The sequence below is a fragment of the Gossypium arboreum genome, chromosome 2, assembly GCF_025698485.1.
Source record: "Gossypium arboreum isolate Shixiya-1 chromosome 2, ASM2569848v2, whole genome shotgun sequence".
In the NCBI taxonomy this organism is placed as follows: Eukaryota; Viridiplantae; Streptophyta; class Magnoliopsida; order Malvales; family Malvaceae; genus Gossypium; species Gossypium arboreum.
In genome coordinates this window covers 107,640,181-107,654,600 of record NC_069071.1, presented here as the reverse complement: position 1 = coordinate 107,654,600, position 14,420 = coordinate 107,640,181, and the positions used below count along the sequence as shown (strand labels likewise).

The 14,420-nt window shown below is 32.1% G+C and overlaps 1 long non-coding RNA gene across 1 annotated transcript; it reads left to right on the top strand.

Annotated features, from left to right (window-relative positions):
* Positions 1 to 285: 285 nt before the first annotated feature.
* LOC128284013 (uncharacterized) lies at positions 286 to 908 on the top strand. Its single transcript, XR_008274300.1, has 2 exons — positions 286 to 329; positions 420 to 908. It is a non-coding gene; the product is annotated as an uncharacterized LOC128284013 (long non-coding RNA).
* The last annotated feature ends 13,512 nt before the right edge of the window (positions 909 to 14,420 follow it).

The window sequence follows — 14,420 nt, the reverse complement described above, 5'->3', positions numbered from 1 at the left end:
ACATGGTGGTCGGAGGGTTAAAAACCCTCATCCTTCCACAGGTAACCCCTTTCTCTTTTAAATATTACTGTTTTCTTTAAAAACGGTTTATATATTCATGAAAAAAAGAGGAAAACAAAACAAGAGAAAAATAATGAAAAATAATCGCCTTTTGAAATTTTATTGCAAAGGTTTGGTGTACAATGCCTTTTTTGTGATGTGTTTTCCTATGCCTCTGTCTATTAACTTTTTTCTTTCCCCCTTTTACAGATTTGTGAGAAGCTTTATAGCCTTAAACTACTGTCTATTTTGGAAAGAAATCAGAGGATTTCTTTCCATTTCATGTTCTAGTATATCTACTGCCCTTTTTGTTTTGATTTCTTTCCTTTCCTTGCTCTGCCCTTTTTTGTGTATCTGCTGTTTGTTTCCTTTTCTTGCAGGTGACTCGCGAAGATTTCGGTGGATGGGCTTGCTGTCATGGATTCAAATCTCGGCAGATACCCATTTGTGCATTGATGACCACGAGATAGCCTCTTTTGCGGGGATCTCGGTGTCAACGGAGGTACCCAGGTCGGAGGTGAGGCCTGAGATCATGGCGCTGAACGGTCGTGAGAGGGACAAGCTACTGGACAACGCATTGATGGCGCGCCAGTGTGCATTGATGGCTTCAATTTGGGGAGTTGAACAGGAGCTCCCCGAGGCTTCCAGAAGCTGCTGCGGCGTTGTAGTCTTCAGGAAACCCTAGGGTTTCCTGTTTCCTAAAGTCTCTTGGGCTTTTAGGCCATTTTGATTTGGGCTTGGTATTCTGTTTGGGTTAAGGGTGTAAATAGGTCTGCTGGGTGTAACGAGTCTATTTGGGTTTGGGTTTAGGCTAGTTGGGTTTTTTGGGATGTAAAAAGACTTAGACTGTTAAATTGTTTATTTATTTATCCCTTTTTATTTGGTTTTCAGCCCGGTCAAATTTGGGCTCTTACAGGTCCCTAAAGGACTTATTATATCCTTTCTAAATTGATACCTAAAGGGACTAAAATCTTATAAAGTAATGCTTATGGACCTAAAAGAATTTGGGTACCAAAAATAAAAAATTAATTCTTCGTTTAGGAAAAGGCGCATTGCTTCAAGGTGGGCAATTCAAGCAAAAACTCATGGTACCTTGATAGTGAATGCTTAAGGCACATAATCATTGACAAAAGTCACTTTATTAAATTAAAGCCAATAAGTGGAGAACTTACATTTGGTGACAACTCCAAAGGACAAATAGAAGGCATTGGTTCTATTGGTAAAAACTTTTCAATTTTTATTGAAAATATTTTGTATGTCAATAATCGTAAGCATAATCTATTAAGTATTAGTCAATTGTGTGATAAAGGCCTCAATGTCATTTTTGAGTCTAATGGATGTAAAGTAATTGACATTGTGTCTATTACGATTATTCTTATAGGACATAGGATAGGAAATACTTACATGGTGTATTTAGATGACATGCATGATTCATTCATATGCCCTGTTGTTAAAAATGAAAATTCTTCTTGGTTATGGCATAGAAAACTAGGAGATGCTAGCATGATCATATTGCACAAATTAGTCAAAAATGACTTAGTTAAAGGACTTCCTAAAATTGACTTCGATTTAGACAAAATTTGTGATGCATGTACTAAGGGTAAACATAGAAGACTTTTCTTTAATCCTATTAATGGTTTATGCACTAGTAGAGTTCTTCAACTAATTCACGTGGATCTTTTTGGGCCTATTAAAACAACTAGCTTGGGTGGAAAATAATATGCATTTTGTACTTGTTGATGGCTTGTTGATGGCTATTCTAGATTTACTTGGGTTCTTTTCTCAAGTATTAAAGATGAGGCTTTATAAAAATTCATCACATTTTCAAAAATGAATCAAAATGAAAAATGTTACTCTATTTCTAGTGTGAGGAGTGACCATCGAACCGAATTTCAAAATCTTGATTTTGATAATATTTGTAATTCAAATGGGATTAGCCATAATTTTTCTGCACCTAGAACCCCTCAACAAATGGAGTTGTTGAGAGAAAAATAAAACTTTAAAGGAAATGGCTAGAACTGTGCTTTGTGAAAACAAATTACCAAAATATTTTTGGGCAGAAGCCACAAAAACTACTTGATATATTGTTAATAGAGTAATGATTAGACATATTTTAAAGGAAACTCCATATGAATTTTTCAACAACAAAAAGCCTAACATTAGCTATTTTCATCCTTTTGGGTGAAAGTGTTTTGTTTTAAATAATGAAAAAGGCAATCTTGGTAAATTTGATGCAAAAAGTGATGAAGGAATTTTTTTTTTTATTCTTTAAATTCTAAAGGTTATCGGATGTTGAATAAAAAAACTTTAGTAGTAGAAAAGTCTATACATGTTTTTTATGATGATGCATAAATTTTTAATAATTATGATAAAGTGGATCAATCATCAAGTAAGAAGATACAAGAATAAGCTCAAGATGATCTAAAGGAGCTTACATTAGAGGAGAGGAAAGTCACGTATCCAATGGAGTTTAACTATGTGAAGAATGGTAAGATTTTGGTAGATCCATCAATAAGGGTAACTACTAGATCATCTCTTAAAAATGCATGTAATTATATTGCATTTATCTCATGCATAGAGCCTAAAAATATTAAAGAAGCATTAAATGATGAATATTGGATGTTGTTCATATAAGATTATTTAAATCAATTTGAGAGAAGTAATGTATAGTCCCTAGTTGAAAGACCTAGTGAAAAATCTACTATAGGAACTAAGTAGGTTTTTAGGAATAAGCGAGATGAGAGTGGTAACATAGTGAGGAATAAGGCTAGGCTTGTTGGCTAATGCTACATTCAAGAGGAAGGAATAGACTATGATGAAACATATGCTCTCGTAGCCAAAATGAAAGCCATTAGGATGCTTTTAGCTTTTGCAAATTTTAATGGTTTTAAATTATTTCAAACAGATGTCAAAAGTGCTTTTCTAAATGGTTTTATAAATTAAAAAGTGCATGTTGAATAGCCACCCGATTTTGAAGATCCAAAAATTTCAAATTTTCTAAAGCTGTATATGGTTTGAAACAAGCTCCTAGAGCTTGGTATGAAAGACTTTCAAATTTTCTTATTGAAAAAGGTTTTTCTAAAGGGAATATTAACACAAATTTTTTCATTAAAAGAAAAGGAAAAGATTTATTAGTAGTACAAACCTATCCAAGTATACAAAGAAAATGCTAAAGAAATTTGGGATGGACATCCTTAAACCTCAAGCTACTCCTATGAGCCCTTCCACAAAGCTTGACAAAGATGAAGAAGGTAAATGTGTAAACATTAAATTATATAGCTCTAAGATTGGTTCTTTGTTTTATCTTACCACAAATAGATCAAATATTAAGTTTAGTGTTTGCTTGTGTGCTAGATATCAATCATGCCCTAAGGAATCACATTTACAAGCCATTAAGAGAATTTTTAGGTATCTTAGAGACATTCCTAATTTAGGACTTTGGCATCCTAAGTATTCATCCTTTAGCTTTCATGCATTCTCAGATGTGGATTTTGGAGGTTGCAAACTAGATAGGAAGAGAACCTTCGAAACTTGTCAATTCTTAAGCAACATGCTAATTTCATGGTTTTCAAATAAACAAAATAGTGTTGTGTTGTCCACCACCGAAGTGGAATACATTTTCTCTGGTAGTTGTTATGCTCAAGTTTTATGGATGAAACAATTTAAGGACTATGGAATTGACATAAATATCACTCCTATTAAGTGTGACAATACTAGTGCTATTTGTCTCACTAAGAATCCCATCCAACATTTTAGAACTAAGTATATTGAAATAAAAGAGATCATGTCCAAAGAGGTGATATTGTTCTAGACTTGTAAACACTTTGCATCAATTAGCTGACATTTTTATAAAACCTTTAGACAAGAAAAGATTTTGGACACTTATGAGAGAACTAGGTTTGACCAACTTGCCTTGAATTTTTGTTGAATCTTTTCTATGCACTTTGAATGATTTTTAAACTTGTACATTATTTTTTGTATTGCAAAAAACATGATAGTATGATTTTCATTGCTCTTATATGCAAAAAGGTAGAGGGAGTTTTATGTAGTTTATTGATCTATTTTGACCTTATTTTGTCTAGGATGACTTATTTTTATGCCATTAAACTTGTTAGAATGAAATTTGTTTGGTTAACTTAGTCAATATTTTGAATGAACCTATTGTGCTTTATGAGTCATATGCATCATGATTACATTTTTCATTTTCATGCATATGATGCATGAAATCATTAGGATTTATTTGTGAAGTCATTTTAGGTCACTTAGAACACTTTAGAACTTAAAATTTTCAATTTGGGAAAACTTTTTCACTTGGAAAATAAAATCGCAATTTGGTATCGATACTGATTTAAAATTATCGATACTTTTATAAAATTATCGATACTTGTATAAAAATATTGATACTTATTGGGTTTAAAATTACCACACTGTGAGTTTTTCAAAACAGTTTTAAAACACCAATTTCTCTTTTCCCTTTCATCTTAAAAAACCATTCCTCCAAGCTTCAAATATCTTCAAAAACATTTGAGTATTTTCATGAAATCTTGACACTCAAATAATTTCTAACACCTTTACATTAAGATTTCTTCAAATTTGCTTCAAGGTTTTCCACATTTCAACATTATTGAGGTAAAACTTAAAATTTTCAATCTTTTGATTTTTTAAAATGTTAGTTGAAATGTTGATTTTCGATGAGTTATTGGGTTTATTTGCACTCTATACAATATGTTTTCTTGCAGGGGTAACTTATTACTACACATTTTCTCAAATTTTTGTTTCAAACCCTTTTCACACCAAGTGTTCAATAAAGTCCTAAACGAAATTTTTTAATAGTCTAAGTATTTTTTTTAGTGCTTTGCCCTTTTCCATGGCCCCTAAGAAGCATCCTAGAACTAGAGCCTCATATTCAAATACTTCTAATGGGTTTAGATAATCATTTAATGAGTTTTTTTCATTTTGATGCGAAACGAGAACGATTCGATAGGAATTTTGCATTGAAACAAGTTTGAGAGTCTAGGTAGATAGATTTTGCTATGTTAGAAAGTGCCAATTTTGCTTATCTTTCAATTTTTCAAAGTTGGGGTTGGAACAATTTCTTGAAAATTTTCTCGCTGACTTACATGAATCTTGTTCGAGCTTTTTAATCAAACATCAAACTCAAACATGATGAGTCCGACGATACCATAATTGTGATAACATTTTTTTAATGAACACCCCAATTAGACTCACTTTAGATGATTTTGAAAGTCATTTTCATTTTCCATCTGGAGGTATCTTTAATGAAAAAGGACCATACAATCCCACTCTTTATATTACGCATGGACATGCATCCGAACTCAATATTCATGATCGTATTCTCCATCTCATCATTACTTGAAATTTACATGCTGTCAAAAAACATGCAATGCTTCACTCTACTGATTATTGGTAGATAGATTCTTATCATGTTCAATGACATAACAAAGGCTATCGGTAAGGTGATGTCTACAAATATCACCCTTCCCCATGTCACTTATTTGTCATACCTTTTTTAGGAAATTAGGGATTAATACTTATGGAGACACACCGTCACTACTAATCAACCTATTAGTTATGGAGCTCATCACCATTCTGGTTACTAATTTGATGCTAACTCTGGAAAATGGATAAAGAGTGGTGCTGCACATGAACATGATGCTCTGGCTCTGAAACAGGTTCCTTCTCCTAAGCATGTTCTTCTACCGACTGCTCCATCTCAGACTGCTTCTAACATCAATGATGCTCTCCTTAATGCTATTCATTCATTGAGTAATGATCCTCGAGGTTTTAAAGATGATGTTAACTCGAGGCTGATGATGTTAGAGATACAGATGACATCATTTCTAGCTCATTTTCCTTCGATACCTCTATTTTCTCCTCATGATGACAATTAGGGTATATCTTTAAGTTTGCTTCTTCGTATCATTGTTCATAACATTTGCACTATTACTTTTGCTTATTTCCTATGACTATTGCATTTTGAACCTTAATATTTTATTAGTATTTTAAGATATTTTGGTGATTTTTTTGGCACATGTTAGTTCACTTGGTCTATAATTTTATATTTCTATTCTTGAACTAACCATTTCTTTTCACCTAAGCTTTGTTTGATTTTTTTTATATAACAAAAAGGGGGGGAAAGCAAAGGTAAATTGTTGTTAGGTAAAGGTAATTTGGTTGATTAATATTTGATATTGTGCTAAATTAACTTTATGCAAATTATGTGACCATTTTTTTTCAAAAGCAAAAATGAATGTCAAATTTTTAAACTTATGTCAATTTGTTTTAAAGGACCTTAAATTGAAAATGACTTTTATAATGGGAGAGCAATTTATTCAAAAACAAATTTACTAAATGTTTTGTTATATAAAAAAAGGGAGATTGTTAAGTCAAGCTTTATTTCATAATATGTTTTAATATAACAAATTAAAATGTTTTAAATAAAAGTTAAAGTTGAACAAAATTGGCAAAATGATATTTCAAATGAAATCTAAAGATAAAATTTTGAATCTTATACTTTGAACTCTTGTAAAAAAAATTTAAATCAACTTTTAAATCAAGTTAGAATTTTTTTCAATAAGTTTAATTGTTTTTAAGCATGTCAGAATAGCTCCAGGCTAAAAAAAAAAATCGATATCCCTTTTAGAAATGATACCAAATTGACAATTTTTTCAACAATTCAACTAAATATCATCCAGTTTCTATACTTTTTAATAAGGTATCGATAAAAGACCATTGGTATCGATATCTTCAGTTACAATGGTCACTGAATTTTGCATTAAATGCAAAAAATATCAATATCTCCTTTGTAACACCCCCTAACCCCAAGCCGTCACTGAAATAGGGCTACGAGGCATTATCAAACTTATACACTAACATTTATACAAAACTGAGTCATAAACTTTACATTTCAGATCAATTCTTATCAAATTTAATCTTAAAGTCCTTAATATGGGCCTATGGGGCCCTATATATGTTTTAGAAGTGATTCGGAACTAAACTGACAACTTTAGAAATTTTTCCTCGAAGATAGGGGCACATGCCCATGTGGTCTGGAACACGCCCGTGTGGCCTGGAACATGCCCGTGTGGCCTGCCCATGGGTAGATTCTGACTTTTCCACATGGCCTGGGCACACGCCCATGGGATTTGGCCGTGTGAAAACATAATTTTTGACCATTTTAAAATTATTTTCACATACTAAACACACCCTATTCATGCCCAAAACATTTACTTGTATATCTTAATCAAATAACATTCTTTTTATCCATTTCTTGTACCTAAATACAATTATACACTAATAGAATCCAACCAATCAATTATTTCAAGCTAAAACTTGTATATTTCATTTTCCAATCACAAAGCATCACATTCAACATATTTTACATACTTAATTATTCAGATAATTACATTACTAAATCAAATCCTATACATGCCATATAAATCAAAAATTTGTTTAACAAAATCTACTAGAGTAAATCTGGATAGTGTGATCCTTATTGTAGATCCGATCCTCCGTATGTATATAAGTCAATCTACAAAACAAATAACATATACAAGTAAGCTTATAGAAGCTTAGTAAGCTCATAGGCATAATTTCACAAATCTTACCAAATATTGTACACAATCATATATTTATTAGCTTATCTAATTCATCCTGCAAATCACAATTTCATTAATAAACTCGTTTGAATAATTTCCATGTTGCTATTCACGAACTTAATTCTTTTGGGCCCATTTCTTATTTATTTCCATTGTCAAATTAGGGAACAATAATGGAATTGAGTGCTTCATTATCACATTGCCATAGTAAACTATGGACTTTCACATTGTCACACATTACACACTGAAGCCATAGCCTTGCCATGGTCTTACACGGATCACATATCATACCGATGCCATATCCCAGATATGGTCTTATACGGAATCACATTATCACATCACACCGATGCCATAGCCTAGCTATGGTCTTATACGGGAACATGAATCACATTGTACTGATTCCATAGCTCGGCTATGGTCTTATACGGAATCATATATCACATATTTTCCATCAATTCATTATAGTCATAAAATGAAAGCACTCAAACCATTGTTCCAACTAATTTGTTCTTTTAGTTACACATTGTTCATTAGTTAATACAATTTGATAATATTCATCTACAATAAAATACTTTAACAATCATAATATTTTCATATCAAACATTGAACTTTGCCGTATGAACTTACCTGGGCTAATTTGCAAAAGTCGTAGAAATTCAGGGACTATTCCTGAATTTTTTCCTTTCCACGATTCACTTCGTTTTCTTGATCTATAATTATAAAATCATTCCTTCATTAGCATATACTTCAATTCAATTCTATTTCACAATTTATGCCCTTAATTTTCAAAATTATACAATTACCCCAAACTTTTTAATTTTTACAATTTAGTCCCTGCTCAATTCATTCATAAATTAAACTAATTCCTTTCAAATATCATTTTATCTAAACCATACAAACTACTTCACAGCCTTTGACATTCCAATATTCAACACAAAACTCTAATTCCAACAACTTTCACAATTAGGTCCTAAAATAAATTTCTATGCAAATCTCTTCATAAAATCATCATATAATGAAATTAAAACCTTAATTCCATGATAAATCATCATAAACTTTTAGAACTTATCCATGGTAACTTTCTAAAATATTCATAAAAGCAAAAACTAATGAATTAGATATTAGGACCTAGTTATAAAAGTCTCAAAATCATAAAAATCACAAATAATCAAGAATTGAGCTTACATATAATAAAATATGAAAGAATAGCTTAAATGAACCCTTCAATGGTGTTTTTTCTAGAGAAGATAAAGAAAAATGAAGAAAACTCTAGATTTTACCTTATATATCATATTTTACAATTTAATTTTTACCCTATTTCCAATTTTGCCCCTTGTTCACACTTGATTTTTATTTTTCCTGCACACTCATGCTGTACAGCCCAATAATAGGTGTTTAATTGCCTATTTATTACTCCTTTAATTATTACTAAAGCTATTTAATCATATTTCACAATTTTGCACTTAATTCAATTTAGTCCTTTTTACCCAATTGACTACCAAAACCTTAAAATTTCTTAACGAAACTTTAATACTAACTTACTAACACTCCATAAATATTTATAAAAATATTTATGGCTCATTTTATTATTTCAAGGTCTCGATACCTCGTTTTTATTTTATTTAATCTACAAATTTCTTTTAATTCATAATTTCACTAATTCGAAATCATTTCTAAAACCACACTTAACTTTTACTTACTAACATCTAAACTCACATGTCGGATTTAGTGATCTCAAATCACTATTCCGATATCACTGAAATTTGGGCCATTACATTCTTTGCTAGTACCGATACTTATTGTTGCAAGTGAATTAAATGCACTGGTTATTTCATCCCCAACGGCTCTATTCATGTCTCCAAGAACCACAACGATTGAAAATTAATTAAACCAGCCTCCAAAGGATCTACAACAACTAGAGAGATTATCAAGCAAAAAGTTCAATAAAAAACAACATTGTGCTTATAATTCTCAACAATTTTCTTTAAACACTTGTGAGCTTTCATTGTTTTCATTTAGCTCAAGTGTTCTTCCTTGTAATTGAGCTTAATTTGCAAACATTTTGATCTTGTACGGGCTCCTTCTTTGTTTTCTTATTTGTATTTCTTTAGGAAGGGTTTGTCTTAAGGTTTGGATAGAAACCTTAAGAGAGTTTGTAAGGTTAAACCTTATCCTCAAAAATTATCAAATTAGTGAATTTGGGAACATTCTTAGTAATGGAAAGCTAAGATAGTGGAGTAATTAATTTGAGTCGAACCACTCTAAATTCTTGTGTCAAATTTTTTTATCCTTATTCTCTTGCTTACACAAATTCTTTTAAAAGTCAATTCACCCCTCTCTTGACAATTCCAGTTTGATTATTTTAGCTAACAATGTATAAGAAGTTGGTTGGGGTAGCCATTGTAGATCGGGAACAACAATGGGAGTTGGTATGGAAGTGTTTGTTACCTCAGCGCATTCGCTTCTTCTTATGGCTCCTGTGCCAAAGAAGGGTTGTTGAGTTTCCTACATGTTAGGTTTGTGGAGCGCAATGCGAGTCAGTCATGTATGCCTTATGAGATTGCGGCATAGCCAAGGCTATTTGGGAGGCGATTTTACCATTAAGTCGTCAACATGATTTCCTCTTGGCTACTCTTTCGAATTGGCTGGTGCCTAACTTTGGAGACGAACATAATATAGATTATGCAAGTATTAATCGGTGCATTTTATTTGGGGTGGTTTGTTGGTAGATATGGATGACTAGGAATGTCTTTCTCTATAAAACCACCAATACAAACTCGAGTGCAATTTTGAAAGCTAGTGTAAGCTCAGCTGCTACTATCCAACATGTAGAGGAATGGCGTAAGCTAGGGATTTAAATAACGGTATGATACCGAAATAGCGGCTGCTATATAGCGGTAGTGGCGTCGTCTGAAACTGCTACTGTTGAAAATTATAGTGTGAAGCGGAGTCACACCGATAGCGGTGGATCACGGCCTAAATTTAATGGGAATGGCCAATTGCGGCAATAACGGGCCGCTATTCCCATTATTTTTCATTATAGTAAAATTAAAAAAAATCATCTCCTCTAAACAAAAACCAACAATAATACAATAACACAAAAGGGAATATATTCCCCTACCTACAAAATCAGAGAGGTTTCAATCAAAAATAGTAAAAAAAGAAGTCCAAATAAACAGAAAAAAGCAATCAAAAGCAATAGAAAATATGAAATTCTCATATTTTGGTTTAGACTCTAAACTCCAAACCAAACGACAAACAAAATCACAACACAGCAGAGCTACCATTGAACCCGAGAAGCAAACCCTGATCACTTGCAGATTCATAATTTTCAAGTAAGTACCTAAAAATTTTTTGTCTTGATTCTCGCTTTGCTTGTTTTTGCCGTAAAATGAAAATATTGTTGTAAGTTACAAACAAGTCTTGAATCTGCAATGCAAATATGTTCTTTAGAGTTTAGGTTAGGGATGAAGAGAGAAGGGGAAAGGGGAAAGGTTTTGTTTTGGAAAGATGGATGCTTTGAATGGGTATTGAGAAAATTTTGGGGGTTCCAATGTTTTTATTGTTTTTGAATTTATTATTGAATATTGACGGTTGAGACTTGACTCTTGAGAGCCGGTCAGCTGATGGCTGATTTTTTTCTACCATGACCATCCATTTTTTTTTATATATTATAAGATTTTTTTATTTTTTTTGGGGCTTGTGAATTTCTATTTAATTTTTTTACTTAAGATTTTATAAGATTTTACCTATAACATCCCGAATTAGGGCCTAGTCGGAACTGTGGTTTCGAGACCACAAATCTAAGATAGAAATAATTATATTATGATTATTATGAAGTCCAAGATATGAATACATGCTTGTCTGAAAATTTCATGAAGAAATTCTATGCATAAAATGTCCAATTGAACTTTAGGGACCAAATTGAATAAGATACAAAGTTGAATAAGATGCAAAACTTGTGTTCTAGAAGCTTTTAGCATGAAATTACTTTAAATTATAAATTAGAAGGTCCTAATTAGCAATTTGACCAATTTCTAAAATTTTGGACAAAAATAAGCATGCATAGGAAAAATTTGAAAGAAATACCCTAAGGGCATTTTGGTTATTTGGTAATTAAAAAAATAAAAAGGTAAAATCAAAGAAAAAATGTGCTCATCTTCTCCATGCTTGGTCGAAATTCTCAAGACACCATAGCTAGGGTTTTGTTCAACTTTCAAGCTTAATTGTAAGTGTTCTCAACCCCGTTTTTAATGTTCTTTACATTTTTAAAGTCCTCGTAGCTTGATTTACCTATTTCCACCCTTATTTTGAAGTAGGGTTTATGTATGAAAATTTACTCATGTGTGACATGCATGTATTTTGATGATTTGTGGAGGAATATGAGAGTTTAGTGTGTGATAAACATATTTTACTAGGTGATTTTTCATAAAAACCACTAAAAATGACTAAATTGAAAAAGGTGTAAAATTAGTGATAAAAATCTATTTTTGATTAAAATATGGGCTGTTATAAGTATAAGGAAAATTCGACTAGGCTTGGGTAACAAAGAAAGTGCATGCATTTCATTTTACGAGTCAAAGGACTAAATTGTAAATAAGTGAAAGGTTAGGGGTAAAAAGGTAATTTTATCAAAGTATGAATTATGGATTGATTTGGACAATTTGATTACTAAACAAGTTAAATTTGGCATTATAGATCAAGAAAAACGTGATACGGGTCTTGATCGAGGAAATAATAAAGTTTCAAAGAATAGGCTCGATTTTCATAATTTTGTACCGTGATAAGTTCATATGCAAATAATGTGGTGTTGTAGCATGTTTTTAATGTTTTGATATTATGTGATAAATGATTTCTTATTGTTATGAGTTATATGCTTATTGGTTGTTATGAAAGCATAAATGATATTAAGGCCATTACATACGACATCACGAGCAAGTACGACAAAGTTGCCGTGGACAAGTGAGGAAAACCCGTTTGAACCTTAGGAACAGTCTAGGATACAAGTGACATGTCACTAGGAATTAAGAAATCCAAACTCATTGAGCGGTCTGGGTTCGTGATATATATATGTGTGAGCAGCCCTTCCTACCGGTGGCTACGTAGTCCTGAGTGGTTCGGATACCTGACAGCTTGTGTAAGCAGCCCGTGTAGTTACACCTTGACCGATAGCTTATATAAGCAGGCCTTGAGTAGCTCCTTAGCGAGCCTTACATGTTATGAGGTAGCTTTGGCTACGAATGTATATGTGGCACTTATGTGCAAGTTTTTTGTGTATCCGATAATATTCCTAGTGTTCAACGGGTAATGCAATGGATGAGGTGGTGAAAGTCCCAATGAGGACATGTTAAAGAAGGTATGGTCATATGATATATTATGGGTAAGTACAGGTATGTACGCTAAACTATCGAGCAATGCCTTGATAAAGGATGATTTGTAATGAGAAAGTATATATATATATAAACAAATGATTAATAAGTCAAAATGCTTGAATGATGAGTGATCCTTATGGTTAAGTTATTATGTCTTCGAATTATAATTGCTTACTATCATTGCATATTATTTGCATGTGGACTTACTAAGCTTTAATGCTTACCCCCTTTCCTTTCCATCCTTTGTAGTTCCACCAAGCTAGCTCAGGGATCAGAAGCTGTTGGAGTATTCGATCACACTATCAAAAGAATATTGGGTATAGTGAATTTGATAACTTGAGTATGGTATGTATAGGGAACTTGGTTATTTTGTGATATGTTTCATGCAAATTTGGCTAAGTGGTAAAGGCCTCTAATATTGATGATTCATTTTGTAATGGCCATGTGGTATGGCTTATATTTGACCATTAGGTTGTAATCTAATTACCCATGCATGCATGTGCTAATGCCTTGATGATGTGATATGTTATTACTTGGTGAATGAATGATGAGGCATGGAATAGATGCTAGGAGATAAGAATTTACTTAGTGACTTAAGATGATCATGGCCATGAATATGTATTATGGAATTTGGATAACAAATTTGTTTATGCATGAAATTGGTGTGGAATGCTTCTAAATGGTGTAACTAATTGAATATGCATTAGGATGATATTTTGAAGACATGAAAATGCCATGGAATTGGATATTGAGTGTTTAAATATGCTATGTTGCATGCTATGAAACATGTTTCAGAGTGTGGATGAGTGAGGGTGGCAATTGGCTTAGAAAATAGCCTCTAAATTATCCACACGGGTAGACACACGGGCATGTGTTTATGTAACGGCCTAATTTTCAGTGGTGTTGGAAATGGTGATTTGAGATCACTAAGTCCGACAAGTAAGATTAAACAAGATAGTAATTTAATATTTATGAGTCAAGTAAGAATTTAGAAGAATTTGTGAATTGGTGAATTTGGTGAATTAAAAGAATTTATTAGGTTAAACGAGTTAAAAACGATGTATCGAGTCCTCAAATTTGAAAACCGAGCTATAAATATTTTTATAAATATTTATAGAGTGTCATTTAGTTAGTATTAAAGTTTGGTTGAGAAATTTTAACGTTTGGGTAGTCAATTAAATAAAAAGGACTAAATTGTAACAAAAATAAAATTTGCTAGAAGGATTAAATAGCTCAAGTGTTAAAAGAAAGAGGATTTAAAGGGCAATTAAGCCTAAAAGTGAATAGGCTGGACGGAAAGGGCAAGAAAATCAGCTGAAAAATAAGGGAAATAAGGGCAAAATTGGAAATTTTACAATTTTAACATATAAAATAAGGACAAAATTGAAAA